Below are 12,902 nucleotides of genomic sequence, written 5' to 3'. Positions count from 1 at the left end.
AGAGAGTGAAGCAGCAGCACAGCAGATACCAAAGAACTGTGAAGGAAACGAAGACCTTTCTGCTTCTCTGTGCCCATAAAAGTAGCTGGAACTGTCATAATCCTAAAGATTTTCTGTTTTGTTGTTTTGTTTTAGTTTGTTTTTTAGCACTTAGCAACCACTGGGCCACCAGTTCCAAAGGTTCAAAGGAAAATGCTGCTGAAAAAAACAACAACAAAATATTGGCTAAATTTAAAAGAGGAAGCTGTTTAAACTATAGGAGATAAATATTTAGTTTTATACACAGACTTTATACACAGTGAGCTACAAATGACAGAAACCATTTGATTAAAATACCATACGTCTCTGCTGGCACTGAGAACAATTGGAATAAATTCAGATTTTACAGCTGTTTTGCTGACCTCAGACTCTGTCAGTCTGATATTTGCAGAGCAGAGCTTCAAACACAGCTGCTGTACAAATACTATATTTGTGCTTCTTGTGATTTTCTGATTCATGTATTTAACTGCTGCTCAACAAAGTGACAGAGATGTAAATGTGTCAAAGCTAGACTTGTTAGTCAGTTTGTCCCTACATCAGTGTGTACCCATGTTTTAAATGTTTTATTGTACACTTCATGGGATGGACAGATTAAAAGAAAGAAGAAAAAGTATAAGAAAGGATAGAGACACATTAGAGAACCCAGCTTTGCTGTGTGGCCCCCAGTTAAACTTGATAATTTCTAAGGAAAGAAATAAGTACTAAGATTCCAAAACTTATTTACTGCCATTCATGAACAGGAAAAAAATGTTTTTAGTGGTTAGATGTTATGCCTGACTAATGTCTGACTTTTCAAAGATGTTAGCATACCCAAGTGTCCACAAAATATTATGAACAGAAACAGTGACAAAGGGCAGTCCTGGCGGAGCCCAACACTCACTGGAAACAAGTCTGACTTATTGCTGGTTATGCAGGCAAAGCTTTTGCAATGGTTTTATAAGGATCGAATGGCTCATCAACGGGCCAGGCACCCAATACTCCCAAAGCACCTCCCACAGAACACACTGAGGAACACGGTCGAAACTCTTCTCCAAGTCCACAAAACACATGTAGACTGGTTGGCTAGGCTTGATAGGGTAAAGAGCTGATCCAGTGTTCCTGACCGGGATGAACACTGCATTGATGCTTTAGTGGGACTAAGGAAGTCCTCGAAGTATTACATCCACGGCCCGACAATAATCTCAGTTAAAGTCATCAGCGCTCCACCTGCACTATGTGCCTCCCACACCCAAGTTTTGCTTCAGCCAAGCTGTGCTCCACTTGGCCTGTCCATATCTTTCACCTGGCTCTGATGTCCCACAGGCTTGAGGGTATAGAGTATGTATGGGGAGTGTGTGTGTACTGTGTTCATTTCTGTGTGTCTCCATGTGTGTGCGAGTATTTGCATATGTGTGCATAAGGGTGGGAATGCACGTTTGTGACTGTGTGTCAGCTCAGATCTTAGACCACCTCTCTCAGAACATCACCTGCTGGTGCATTGGTTGTTCTCGGTGTTTGAGGCTGGGTGCTCAGCTGTGTGCCGGCTCACACGGGTGGTCTTTCTGGGGTACAATATATCTACCTTCCTCCATCATATCTCCTTGCTGTTTCCTTTAAAAGTCAGAGTTCCATTTAAAGTTCCTACTCTCTTCTCCAAACTCTTGTCTTTCCTCTCTTGCTGTCCTCAACACACCACCTCTCTCGCCCCTTCCTTTGTCTATGGAAAACAGTAGCACAGTTTCTACTGGCACCTTGTTGGCTTGTAGCACCAGAGGAGGTCCAAACCTATATGACATGGAAATCACATTATTTATGATGCACGTGTTTGATTTGGCCAATATTTTATACTAGACCAGTGGTTCTCAAACTTTTCATAATGAGTACCACCTCATAACATCTATGGCTCTTGAAGTACCACCCTTATGACCGACATTAAAGTACAGTAGGCCTATTCATTACAATATACAGTTTACACGAGACAATATTATTTCTTATTTGAATGTTATTTATTTTAACTGTCATAAACAGGATGTGACAAGTGATAATAATAACAACTGTACTGCATTAAAACATTCACAGCAGGTGGGATATCCAGTCTTTAAGTGATGACATATGAACAAGCTACTCCGGGTCAAAACTACTCTGCATTTAATAAGGCTGTTGTGTTTTTAACATGTTTTAATGCTTTGTATCTTGTTCTATTTAATCGAAACAAGCCCCTAAAAACAGTGATCGCTGTTGGCCTCTCGGTTTTTATTGCCACTATTAATTTTAAAGCTCAGTTTTTAAAACCTTATGATGTAACTACAGCCCAGCCCATGCAGCAGTATATTAATGACTAACCTCGTATTGCCGATGGATTATATCAGTTGTTCTCCTGACTGAAGTTTGGTCCGTTAACAGCATCCTGCCATGCGATTGCATTTGTCCTTAACCATCGGGAACCCTCATGTTATGCTAACATAGCTGTGTCGCTAGCCACCACATAGCACATTATTATATATCAGCTAGCCCAACTTCAGTAACCCTACAAACACCACTGCTGTTTAGTTTTCTGTGTTCATTTATGTTGGAAGTGATAGCAGAGCTTTACGTTTTAACTTTTGCTGTGGCAGTTAAGCTGCCGCACTTTTAGGCTACGTCCACACTAGCCCAGGTAAATTTGAAAACAGCGTTTTCATCTGAAAATGCTGCACATCCATACTATCGTTTTCAGTTGTTTTCACAGAGTTGTGTGTCCACTTTGAAACAGCCAAAAACACTTACATTCCAGTAGTGCACATGCGTGAAACACAAGAAGATTCGACCTACCTCATTTCTGTCTGCCATTTATTTACTTTCCGGCTAACAACTAACAATGAGGTGGAGTTGTTGCTGCGAGTAACACAAAAGTACAAACTTGCAGAAAGAAAAGCGATAACACGAAAAACCATCATATAGTGGCGTTGCTGGATCCACCTGCCGGGTGATGACCCTCCTCTGGGATCCCCCCACCCAAGGGAAATGCACTGCTCTCAAGGCGCTGCTGCTGTGGAGCTACTCCTTTCCTGATGCAAAGCGGGCCGAAAAACTCTTCTCTGTCTCGGGCCTGAGTGATGATACCATTCTCTAGTGCGAGCTGGCCTCGCCATCTCCCCGCTGCTGGCTGCAAAGGATTACCGCTCACTCGCAGAGTGGGTTTATTGGGTTTAAGCTCCCAAGAAAATAATCTTCTTTAATATAAAAAAACAAAACAAAAAAAAAAACAAGAGGACATTAAGGGCAGTAAAGCAGAAGAGATGATTAGAAAAAAAAATGATGGTAATGCCGGAGATGATAGGAAATGGCAATGAGATTGTGAGCAAAATAAGAAAAATGAAGGACTGAGAATCAGGAGTTGTTCCTCATCTTTTATACTACAAAGACTTGCAATGGACTTAAAAAAAAACTGTGGAGAAACTGGACCTAAGAACAAGAGAAGCATTGCCAGGAATTGCTGCAATTGAATGTAAAAACAAAAGATGGTGATGTGGTACAATGTGACACAGAATGCGGCGCTCACTAACCTGACCATGTGACACAGATTATGCGCAGCTTTATATCAGCTGTGTAAAAAGACACGGCTCTGATTAAGGTCATTAAGTCCCCAAAACAACTAACATTAAGATATAATCTTGTTTGTGACACAAATAATTAAAACCATCCAACAGTTTCCACAGGAAAACAAAATAAAAAGAAACTAAAACAATCGAAAAAATACTTCAGGGGCAGAAGCTTGCAAAAAACAACCTCTACTGAAATATATTTCCTGTTAAAGTGACAGTTTGAAGGGCTGACTCTCAAAGCTTTCTCTAAACTTCCTGTCCTGCTTTGTAATCTAATAAGTCAAATCAAACACAAAGCATAAGTCACCAAGACTGGAAAAAAAAGGTTGAAAATACAGAAACGTTTAAATGTTACTGTGATAGAGTGAGTAAGGCAAGAAATGGAGCTTCCTACAACAACATTTAACTAATTTAATATTTTAGTAGAAAAGCATCCATCCATTCGCTTCTGCTTATCCTTTTCAGGGTCGCGGGGGGCGCTGGTATGGAACGCCAGGACTGCCATAATGAATTACTTAAATACACCATTAAATAATTAATTAAATGTGGCAATAATTAATTAAAATGGGAATTAATTAATTAAATACATAGTTATGACACATGTAATTAATTAATTATTGACACATTTAATTAATTATTTATGTATTTCACATTTTAATTAATTATTGACACATTTAATTAATTAATTATTGACACATTTAATTAATTATTTGTGTATTTCACATTTTAATTAATTATTGACACATTTAATTAATTATTTCATGATATATTTATTTATTTCATTTTGGCAGTCCTGGCGCCTGGCTCTCACCATGAAATAATTTTATCTGTCAGCCTCACCCATCAAACTCAGGGGCGGGGTTAACGCTGATCGACTCAAAACCATTGCTTTGGCCTGGTGGCCATTGTTTTAGCCCACAACAACCGGCAGAACTGAACTTTGAAAAACCCTGTTTGTGTGTCACCAAAAACAGTTTTAATATTTTTTTAGCCGAGAATGTAGTGGTTTAATCTTCATATGTCTGGTCGGTTTGTCAAGATACAGCCTCTTTGCAAAAGTGCTTCGATGATTTCGGAGATGTCTGCCCAGTCTCACGGCAAAGCGTGGGATAGACCCGCTCGCCTCGCAAGCAATCGAGCTGTTATTACCGCCGACAAAGCGCAGGCCCCGGTACACAGCTGTAATAGCCCCGCTGACACTGACTTATTTTACTGAGGTTATAATTATCGGGGTGTTATTTCCTGATGTTCGTATGTGTCCTACGTGTTTCAGTCGCCAATTCTGAATTATAACTAACATTAAAAACATGTTTAAGGAGAGAGAGAGGAAATAAATTCGATTAACAGCTGATCTTTGGGTTTCTGTTAAGTAATCAGCGTGACCTGCGTATAAACGCATAAAAGAGAAAACGTTGGTGTTTCCGTCATGTAGTAGCTGCTGGCTTTAACTGTACAAAGGTGGTTCGACACTATGAAACACATACAGACTTCATGATGTTGGGCTAATATTTTTATTGTGAATATTAATCATGAGGGTAAACGGACCTGTACACCACGGAGCAAGATCAGCATCTCCACGATATCTTCAGCTCTATGAGTTAACACAGAGTTTCACAGCTGACTATCAAACTGTCATCTACGAATATGTCACGGGTCATATCAATATGATTTTACAGAAAAGCATCCTTAATACTGCCAACTATTCCAGAGACGTGAAAATCTACAGCATAAAGAACACAAAAATATAGCAGTCTAACGAAACACTGTAACAGAGATGAACCGTCAGTTTGTCGCAGATCAAAGTGGAATGAAAGTGATTGGTTGAACAGGTGTTCGTGATCTGTGTTATCTGCATTTTCATCAGTGTAAAAGACTCAGCAGCAGATTAGAATAACAGTTATACATTTAATAAATCACCAAATGAATCCACGATCGAACCTGTTCCGACAGTTTGAGTTTGTATTCCCTCAGCTGCAGACTCGCTGCTGTTTAAATGTTTGAGAGGAAGATTAGATATAAAGCAAACGTCAAACATAGACTCAGTCTGCGTTTACATTTGATATGAGGCCAGGACGGATAGTGGCTGTGTCCTGTTTTAAGATCATACATGTAAAATTGTTGTCTGACCTCCGTCGATCCAGCCGCTCAGAGTCCGTGGTTACCATGGTTACTGCATAAGCAGCTATAATGTAAACATTACGCAGCATGGGTGTTTATGTTTTTCATTGCAAAAGAACTGTCTGAATGGTTAACTGACGTTAACTTGGATAAATTATAGTTAAGGAGTATCACAGATAACACCCAGGTGAGCTGCTGAAATCAGTAGGCTATTACTGAAATACACGTGCTATATCATAAACTACGATATAAATAGGGAGGTCCTACTAACATGTTTAGTTTTAAAGGACACCTTCCTGCCTTTAGTCTCATTCATGAGCAGTATTAGTTTTCTTCTAACATCCAGAAGTCTGCACGATGTGTTTCATAGTTTGTAACAAACCTTTACAGTTAAACATAACATGACCGAAAAAAAAAAAGAGAGAGAGAGAGAGAGAGAGAGAGAGAGAGAGAGAAATCACACAAATTATATGTTAAGCTCATTTATTTTTAGTTAAGTAAACTCTAAAAATTCTAACATAGCTGGTGCTTAGAATACAGTTAAATAACTATTAAAAACAGATGATATAATATTTCTGTCCAGGTTGCAGTCTTCATGATGAACACGCTGTTGTAAACTCTGCTCCTCTCGGTGGAAATGCACCTTCTCTTTCCTCTTTGTATAAAAAACATTTTAAAAGTCAGTTTAATCTCAAAATTCACTGTTAAATCCGAAACACACCAGATAAAGAAAAGCGAATAGTTCAGTCTAACACATGTGCCAGTGAACCATTAAACGTCAGTAAAACTCTGCAGTTATGAAACGTAACTTTAACCTCAGCCAAACCGATTTGCTCAGTTGTAAATAAAACAGCGAAGTAAACGTGACCCGACAGACAAAACCTGAGTGAATTAAGTCCAGCGTTTAACCACTGAGAGCTAAAACTCAGGTGAGGTTTCAAAGCTGTGTGCGGTGATTGGACATCAGCTGCCGATAAAGTGGCTTCGCCTACAAAGTGCTCTGTAAGGAAACAAGCTCCAGCAGCTCTGCGCTCGGGAAAAATACTATATTTACTTATGTTGTGCAGAAAAATGCGCTGACATTGCGTTATATCGAGCACCGACTGCCCAGTTAAACTGTGACTATCACCAGGTAACGTGGGCGTGTTTCTTGAATTAGCAGCAGGTGTTAAACAGCTGACAGGTGAGGAGGAGGATGCATGCAGGTAAACTGAGGGCCTGCTGAGCTGATCGCTGGTGTCGTGAGAAACATGTCAGCTCGTTCTTTATGTTACAGAAGCACAGAGACACAAGACCAGGCGGAAAGAGACGATCGTTCGGTGAAAATGAGAATCTGCGAATGCAACATGTGGAACGCGGAGAGTGGAATATGTAAACAAACCGGTTGACATAACCCCTCGGTGCACTCTGCATGCTGACTGTTAGCAGAGCTACTGAAATCTCTGAAAACATCTGAGCACTTTTGCAAACATGTTCTATGTTGACAACCTGACCAGACATGTGAAGATTACGGCGCGACATTCGCGGCTAAAACACTGTTAAAAGTGTAGTTGGTGACAGAAAAACGGGGTATTTTAAAACTACACCACCACCATTGCTGCCTGTGATTTGAAACGCATTCTGGGATACCTGGCTGCCTCAAGTCTACAGAAGCAATCGATTATCTAGGATCGACCTGTTTTGACTTACATTGCACGGCAACCAATCAAATGTTAGAGAAGCTGCATGGGCAGCGTTAACCCCGCCCCGTGAGTTTGATGGGTGAGTCTGACAGATAAAATTAATTCATGATGAGAGCCAGGCGCCAGGACTGCCAAAATGAAATAAATAAATATATCATGAAATAATTAATTAAATGTGTCAATAATTAATTAAAATGTGAAATACACAAATAATTAATTAAATGTGTCAATAATTAATTAATTAAATGTGTCAATAATTAATTAAAATGTGAAATACATAAATAATTAATTAAATGTGTCAATAATTAATTAATTACATGTGTCATAACTATGTATTTAATTAATTAATTCCAATTTTAATTAATTATTGCCACATTTAATTAATTATTTAATGGTGTATTTAAGTAATTCATTATGGCAGTCCTGGCGTTCCATACGCTGGAGCCTATCCCAGCTATCATAGGGCGAGAGGCGGTGTACACCCTGAACAGGTCACCAGTCTGTCACAGGGCTAACACACAGAGACAGACAACCATTCGCACTCACATTCACACCTATGGGCAATTTGGATTAATCCTCACTAAGTGCATGTCTTTGGACAGTGGGGGGAAGCCAGAGTACCCGGAGGGAACCCACGCAAACACGGGGAGAACATGCAAACTCCACACAGAAAGACCCTGGCCTGATGGTGGAACCGAACTCAGGACCTTCTTGCTGTGCGGCACCACCGTGCCACACTGTTAAAAAAAATTCCGTTATAAAACGGAAAAAGTGCTGGTAATTAATTACCAGCACTTTTTCCGTTATTGTACGAGCACTTCCGTAAACCTTAAAACGGATATTTCTGTAGATTTACCCGAGTTTTTTCTGTACCATTGACGGACATTTCGTCAAACCTAAAATGGAAAATTCCGTATTTTCCATAAATTTCGGCGTTATTGCACAGACAATTCCGTAAACCCTATAACAGATATTTCCGTAGATTTACCTGACTTTTTCTTTACCATTTACGGACAGTTCCATCAAACCTAAAATGGAATATTCGTATTATTTAAGTACTCAATCCATACCATTTACAGACACTTCAGTCATCCTAAAATGTTTAATTCTGTACCATTCTCTATACCGTTTACCATCAATAAAGCACAAATGTAGAATCACAGCAATTATTTATTTCCTTTAACAGCTGCCAGTGCTTTAAAGTGATTTCACTTTTGTGGTGAATGATTTGCAATATTTACATTACAACCATTAAAACATTCAGAACATCACCTTCACATTCAGAGAAATTTTACATACATAAACCAGCTGTTCTCTCAAAGAAGTACAGCCATGTCCTTTAACAGGGAGATGCCAAATCTAGCAACTTTTTAGCATCCACAGGCTGACAGGCATTAATAACAAATTGATTTGTTAAAGACAATGACAAAATAAGACAATAAAACTGCCAGCATTGCTGTTGCTGTCTCACCTGTCAGTGCAAAATGAGGAGCCCCCCTCCAGGAGGATGCAGAAACCTACACCTCCAACTCCACATATCACACCGACAGGCAGAGCTCTGCAACCAGTGGCTGACCTTTCTACAAAAACAAATAGAACATTAGAAGTATTACATTATACAACTTTTCTATAAAACATCAGTGCAGCAATAACAACCATGACCTTAGAAGGATGACTGTGCAACATGCCATAAAGAGATTTTTAAAACTCTTAAAACAACTTAAAACTAAAAAAATTAAAACTTACACCTCCAACTCCACAATGACAGGAAAAGCTTAACCGAATGACAAATATCGCCCACCTTCCTCCCCTTAACATGGGGATTTGAAACTGCAGCATGTGTGTTGTGGGCATCTAGTTAAAACATCTGAACTCACCTAATACTGTAAAATCTGTATTTCTACTCCCAAGCCCCATGTTTTTGGATTTGCCTTTTGTGTGTGTGTGTGTGTGTGTGTGTGTGTGTGTGTGTGTACATTCAGTCCAAAAGGTATTTTCTGAGCTCTGAGAACAGCTCAAATGGCCCATTCAGATTCCTTCTGCTTGCATTCAAATTCCTTCAGCTGAGAAACCAGCTTGCACACCTGTGGAGGAATGAAGTGCCGTTTCTTCCCCTTCTTCTCTGCCTTGGAGCCTCGCTCAGGATTGACCCCAAAGAAAACTCTGAGGAAAAAAACAAAAAAAAACAATAGTGATATGCAGACAAAGTTTGCACGTGTAGTGTGGCTTGACAGGAGTGGAGCAGTTCAATAAAATCCTACATTTGTTTTCTTCAATATGCCCCTATGTGTGAACCTCTCTATCATTCTAATTGACCATCTGTCTAGAACCCAATGTTGTTGTGGTGCTGGTGCCAGTGGCTAAGCTTATCTCTTCCTTTGTCTTTTCAAGACACATGCATTCACACTGCGCATATACAGAAATGTTTGCAAGGGCGAGAAGTCTGCTTATCACCAACACATGACAGCATGCATCCTCAATGTGTATGCAGGGATATTATAAATGCACAGAACACAGAAGGGGATAGAAAACACAGTTGACATTGTCCTATCAAAAGGTGTAACAGCACATTTGAACACGGACTGTCCTGGGGTTATTCAAACATGGAGTGGAGAAACTGTGACATTCAGTGCACGTTACACATCAGTACAAGTATTAACATTTGGGCATGAATCCACTATGTAGTATTTTTAAATTAATATGTTTAGTCTTTCCTTCGGGGGTCCCTGGAACAACATATTTTGAGTTTGGGGTCTGCAGCCAAATAAATTTCAGTTTGTGTGTCTTTGACATGAAAAGGTTTGACCACCACTGACATAACCTGGTCTCAGGTGCTAATGGTTTTAAAGAGATAGCTCAAACGAATTTTGTGTCAACAAACCATTCTGAAAAAAATATGTTTTGCTCCATTTCCCAACTAGAATCATGTTATGTTTGTTTTGTTATTGATTGACTTAGGACACTATTTAAAGCAAAAGCATGTTACCTGCCCTTTAAAAAGATATGACACATTTATTCCAACAATAGTCTTCAACAGGGAGCTACAAAATCTCGAACAAATCCATATTCAGGGGATCATAAGCCAATAACAGCTGATCTAAAAGCTCACAGCATGTGGTGACACATTTTGAGCTTGTACATCTCAGACAAACGGGTTTAGTGTAGATTGACAAAAAGCAGGTCAGGTGCAGAAAGGCACGGCAAAGTCACATTTACAAAGTATTTCCAAACAATGAGTGCTTACCTTTGCATGAATTCGAGAGTAAAAGCCATCTCCGGTGGGTATTGGACGTTGCAGACATAAAACATGGAGAAGACGTAGCTCAAGGCCACAATGGAGAGGTGATGTGGTCATTGACAAGTAACCCATCAACAGCAATCTTGAATTGCTGGTCACCTTAAACACAGATAAAAACCATGTACGATTTACAAAAAAAAAAAAAAAATCCTATATTTTAAGGCAAGCAAAACATTTCTTTAATAAATATGACACAACAACAGCTTATAACAACAGCTAACAACAGCTTGCTGGGATACAAAAAAGATTTAACTACAAACCTCTGATTAGGATGCATGGGGTCACTGGGAGTTCGACTTCAGGATCTGCAGAGATCTGTTTTGGTGACAGACATGATACATGAATTAATGTTTCCAGTGCACACAAACCTGCTGGCAAATTGACTATCTGCTAGTGTCTTCATCAGACAGAGGTAGCCATTATGCACAAACATTAATGTAAATAGTTTATAGATAGAGAGTTTATAGAGAATATCAGCAGCACAATTAGGGAATCTATACTTCCTACTGTGGTTGGTTACTTGGTTCACCACTGGATGCAAATAATTATCTTATCTTTCCTTGGATTTTTAGAGTTGCTCAGTTCATACAGGAACTGCAGCAGTCTGGTTAACGATGTCGCTGTGTTGCTCCTCCATCTCAGCCATTGAGACTAGTCGCAATTTATTTTGAGGAAAAAAAGAGAAACAACAAGACATTTTTAAAAGTTTGTATTTTTATAATTTTTTTACCTTGAACATAAACAACAGAAGCAAAAAAGGATTAGGATGGTGCGATATGACGATATATATCAGATGACGATATAAAATGTCTATCGTTTCATATTATACGCTATCATTTGTTTTGTGGTGTTGCAAAATAAACTGTTTACGGCAATATTTTTTCATGGTTTTGATGGTCACTGTAGTGGCTATCTTATTTCTTAAAGTTCTCTCCTTCTCTTATACTTACAATAACCACACTATGGACGGACAAGTGACTGTTTTTACGCGTGCATTCGTTACCAACAGTGACGGTAAAACCATCGTGTGGCTCTGCCGTCCGCTTGTTTATTTTCCACATAAACCTTTTACAATAAAGCTCAAGCTTCTGTTGAGACTTTTCAAAATGAACTGAAATGATATACATTATTCTCAAACATAAAATTTCAGAATATGCATCAAACAAATGACCTCAAATAAAAACATCAAGTAACTATAAATGGCGCTTACAGTCACCACTCAGATGAAGGCACAGAGAATACCAGCATGGCCAGCAAGGATGAGGCAGAACCAGCTAGCTCCAAGCAGATGGACCAGTCAAAACAAATGGAGGACCTTATTGTTAAACGAGGGCTACCTCTGTAGCATGGACATGGTTTGGTTATGAAAAGTCTGACACAAACTGGTCCCCACCACCACTCAAACACGACACTCAAAATAATCCTTAGACTCCAACGTTAGAACAGGCTTTTCCTCGCAGCACGCCGTGTAACAAATACTCAGAAAGAAAATGGCGGCCGTTTAAACTCATGTCTAAAAATGTATAGTTTCATGCATCGGTCAAAACACTCGACTCCAGGTACATGACGCCCAACTGAAAACACTTCACATAAGTCGAGTTGCCCGAGAATCACAGAATTTAAAGAAAATGCACTATTTTGTGATATATATGTCGTTATCAGGAGAGATATGTCTTATATTGGGATGCGAGATTTTGGTCATATCACACAGCCCCACAAAGGATTATAATTCACGTAGAGTTGCATACACATAACGACATTCTGTTGCAACAAAAGCAGTTTATAAATGAAGTAACATACATACCTTGAAAAACTAAATCAACCACAACATTAAACTCACCTTGTTTCTGTGGAAAAGGTGATCAGGGTTTTATTTCATTTCCTGAGACCAGCTGCTCTGGATCATCACCAGCTTGTATCTTCATCTTCTTTTTAACTCGGGAAGTCTTTCCTTTGCTTGGCCATTGCTCTGCACTGGAAAACCAAAGTGTGTGATCAAAGGTGAAATAAGGGATATTTTTCCACTGCAGGATTTAGAGTGCGTCAAGTAGTAATAGCTGTTGATCCATTTCCCAAATAATCTCTAAGGATCTGAATTTTTAAGAAAGATACAAATATCTCTGCTTATATTTGGCTAAAAGCTTGATATAGACATAACAGTTTATAATATGTCAGCATCCCCACAAGGCATATAAAGCTCCT

The 12,902-nt window shown here is 39.2% G+C and overlaps 1 long non-coding RNA gene across 1 annotated transcript; it reads right to left on the bottom strand.

The window, feature by feature from the left end:
• Positions 1–10,738: 10,738 nt before the first annotated feature.
• On the bottom strand, positions 10,739–12,631 carry LOC120439155. Its single transcript, XR_005612417.1, has 3 exons — positions 12,541–12,631; positions 10,961–11,015; positions 10,739–10,799 (listed from the first exon to the last, which is right to left on the bottom strand). It is a non-coding gene; the product is annotated as an uncharacterized LOC120439155 (long non-coding RNA).
• Positions 12,632–12,902: the final 271 nt, after the last annotated feature.

This window comes from Oreochromis aureus, linkage group 3 (assembly GCF_013358895.1).
Source record: "Oreochromis aureus strain Israel breed Guangdong linkage group 3, ZZ_aureus, whole genome shotgun sequence".
Lineage (NCBI taxonomy): Eukaryota > Metazoa > Chordata > Actinopteri > Cichliformes > Cichlidae > Oreochromis > Oreochromis aureus.
The sequence above is the reverse complement of the archived record's forward strand: the minus strand, read 5'-3'. Positions and strand labels throughout refer to the sequence as shown.